This window comes from Macadamia integrifolia, unplaced genomic scaffold (genome assembly GCF_013358625.1).
Source record: "Macadamia integrifolia cultivar HAES 741 unplaced genomic scaffold, SCU_Mint_v3 scaffold453, whole genome shotgun sequence".
Taxonomy (NCBI): domain Eukaryota; kingdom Viridiplantae; phylum Streptophyta; class Magnoliopsida; order Proteales; family Proteaceae; genus Macadamia; species Macadamia integrifolia.
In genome coordinates, this window is record NW_024870454.1 from 131,677 (window position 1) to 135,796 (window position 4,120).

Genomic DNA, 4,120 nt, shown 5'->3' on the forward strand with positions numbered 1-4,120 from the left:
GTGCGGATGCCCGAGGGGGGAGAGGTTCGCACGCCGGAGGGAAGAGCTCTGCACGCCAGAGGGAAGAGAATCGCACGCCGGAGGGATGGATCGAGTTGCAGGTTATCGTACCGTCTTCTTCTTCTTCTTGTTTGACCGAGTGAGGGAGAGAAGTGAGATGGGAGATGGGTTTAGAAGAAGCAAATAAAAGAGAGGGAAATATTGTCCTCTCACAATAGGTGGGGGTATTTTGGGTATATTGTAAAAAAACTAACAGGTTTTCATTCATTTAACACGGTCGACTAACGACAGGGAAAGATTTGGAATTTTTTGAATTTTTAGGGGGTGGCTTTGACATTTCGAAAAGTCCAGGGGGTGACGTTGAATAAGGACCAAAGTTTAAGGGGTGGCAATGCAATTTTCTCTAATAATAATAATAATAGCATGTGGATAATCATTTAACAAATTAAAATATTATTATTGATATTATCTTATTGAATAAGAAAATCCACAGTAACCCCTATTGATGCGAATTCATATTCTAAAACCGAATCAGATCGCGTATAGGTTCATTCAGATATTCAATAATTCAATTTTAATTACCAACCGTTGATTCGTAATTAAGATAAGATTTTAGATTGAGTGACAAAATTATAATTAAGTAGACTTCAAGGGCTAATTGATTAGAACAAGAGAATGAACACATAAGGTATTTGATAATAGATTTAGGACAAACTTGAAATGAAGTTAAATAAACGGTATAAGGTAATAAAGGAGAGAATAATGGGCAATATGGAAAGAGTGATTAGAATTAATAAAATAAGAAAGAGAGATGCGTATCATCAATATTTTTTTTAAATCGAGAAACCTACGAAAAAGAAGAAATGTCACTTTGACTTTTGGAGTTGAATTTTTTTTTCCCCAAATTAAATGCATTAATAAAAATAAAACATAATATACAAGTTATAAACGCATATAATATGAGTACATATAGAATACATTTTGAATTAATATACCAAATTATGATTTTTTAATTAAAATATTTAAATACAACAAAAATCCGTGTATTATACGTGAATTTACCAACTACGATTGTGATGGAGCTTCAAACACTCTGAAAGTATTGAAAAAGGCAATCTTGTCTTTTAATGTTTAAATTCGTGCGAATCTTCACAACGCGGTTCTGTCACATGCCGCCCATGACCATGACACATCCGGCGCTACGGCCACAATAAAGGAAAAGTCTTTTTTTTTTTTTTGGTTAAGATAATTAGTCACTGCTTTGTCGGTTTGGTTCTTTCCTTTTAGCTTCTTTATTGTTATACTAGTCATCATCTTACCTTTACATTTTGCCTCTGGCAACTTTAATGTTAACTTTTGGCCTTTGACAACTTGAAGAGACTGAATAAAAGTTTTTGACTTGTTCCTTTTAGCTTCTTTATTGTTATACTAGTCATCATCTTACCTTACATTTTGCCTGTGGCAACTTTAATGTTAACTTTTGGCCCTTGACAACTTGAAGAGACTGAATAAAAGTTTTTGACTTGTGTTTTTTGCCTCTTGGACAAGAATGGTTTCTGTACAAGATTATAGTTTAGCTCAACTTTTTAAACTTGGATTATCATAATTTCAAATAGTCTATATGGGAAAATTAGAAATTTCAACTTCTTCCAACACAAAAAAAATTATCATACTATGTATTCTCCAACAGTTCAGATTCTAAACACAAGTGTGAGTATATATATGTGACTATATTGAGTTGGATCGTTTGAGAATCTCGAATGTATTACTGATGCATCCAGGGTAGAGTTTGAGAGTTCAATTACATTCTTCTAAGTGTGCAATCAAGTGAACCAAGCACAAGGAAAATATGTGCCTTGATTCTTGTGGATCTCCTAAGCGCCTTGGGGTGTGGCCATTGCTACTCTAACATTTCATTAATATGGTCGGGCATGCATCATTTACTATTTGTTATGTTAGGCACAAGATTCTTATTAATAAAGACTTAAGAGTATGTAAGTCTTTAGAATTGCTCCAAACTTCTTTGATACTCTATCGTTTCACTTGCGCCTGTTGAACTTCAGGAAAGAAACCCCTAGTGATTGCTTCAATTAATTTTCTGTCATCAAATAACCGGTAGTGAATGAGATACATTTGCCTTTATGAAGTGAACAAGTTGCCCAACCACACATATTGAGACCTGGGTTAGCAACATATATACAAACCATAATAACAGAGTCAAGGTTGAAGAAAGTAATTGACAAATAATGAGATATGGAGTTTGGTACCTGTGGTGGTAGCTGTGTAATGTAGCTAGATTATACATTTAATCCGCCATAAAGCCGGTGAAAGAATATTTTGGGGATCTGGTTTATCAAATTTTAAATAGTTTGATACCTATGACTCCAAATAAAATAGCAAATTATAACAAAGATGGAGAAGAAATTATTAAGATTATTCTCAAGGATCAAATTGGAATTGAAAATGTACATAATTAAGTGCTTAAAGGAAGCAGCAGAAAGGTGTTCATAGTATAAATCCAAAGGGTTAGCAACCCACATATACTTAGTGAACTCGCATGAGACGAATGTGTGCCATAAGGACTGGGGTTGAGCATGACAGAAATCACAAGACTGGTCAACTGTATCCATTTCCCCAAAAATATCCTTCATGGGGAAGCCTCTATGGCAAAGTCTCCAAAAGAAGATCTTAAATTTTGATCGTATTTAGAGTTTCCATAGAGATTTCGCCACCAGTGTGAGTATAGAGATAAACAAGAACACTTGTTTGAGAATCTAATTGAGTTAGTAATCAAGGTTGAATTTAAAAATTTAGCAATTAGTTTAGTGATTAAGATTCCTATTTTAGAATGAGAGTTCACAGGAATTTTTAAATTTCATTAATCACAGATAAGGGGAGGAAAGAGCTCAAGAGACAGGTATTCTAAAAATCCCCAATAATCAAATCATTTACCATGATTTAAATGGTGAAACATCTTTTTTATCATCGGTGTTTAGTAAGGCTGATCTTAAATGGTGTTTTAGTGTTTTTGTGATTTCCATCTATTTTATTTGGCATCATAGAAACCAGTTAATGATTAAATCAAAAAATTGTGATGCTATACATGTGCTGAAAATGCAAAGTCCTTGGATTTCTAATTTTGAAAATTCTTCCTAACTTAACATTGCTAGATTGGTGTACTCTACTACAGATGAATTAGACTTCACTTTCGGAAGACAACAACTATTATTTTTTTTACCCATCCCATTTTGGTTTGTACTGATGCTACTAACCACTTGACATCAGATTCAAATTGGGCATTTGTAATTGTATAAGGGATGTTTTTTGGATATAAATAACATGATCGCTCTGAGTAAGCAATTGGTAGAGGCTAAGGTTGTCGATATCTTGAAAGGGCTAAATTCACCTTCTTATTCAGGATGGAATATTACTGAAGTATGGTTCGCAACAAATGAACTACTTCAGCTTATTTCTCAACCTCTCAGTGGCCCTTGGCCATGGTATTCTGTAACAACATTTTTGGATATTCACTTGAAATACAAGAGTATTTCTTTTTGTCATGTGTACTGAAAATCATCTAATTAAGGCAGTCCAATTCACGACCCAGGTAGTCAATGTTTTGTATCAAAATAGTAATGACAGTGTGATAATTGGAAGAAAAAAACAAAAAACAAAAACTCCATTTTTTCAGTAATTAAAAAAAAAAAAAAAAAATAGTGAATAAATTATCAATTATGCATTAAATTATAATATGAATTTGATTAAAAATCGATGGATGTTTATATGAGTAAAAGATATACCAGGGAAAGAAAAGCCCAAAACAAATAATAATCATACCACAATGTGACATTGTTTCATTTCGTGGGATGTTGTGATTGATGCAAGTGATGCCATATGATAGTGGAGACCATAGCAATGGGTTGCCGAGGTGCGCGTAAGTTGGTCGGACACATTGATTAACAAATAAATAGAGGGCCTTACAAGTCAAATTTCAACTTAGAACATGCACTAAAAGTGGTAAAAGGTGAAGTTAGTTCTCATAAAATTACAAAAATGTCATCTATGGCAACGGAATATAGTGGCAATTTAGTAAATCTGAAATTCAAAATTCACTTCTAGG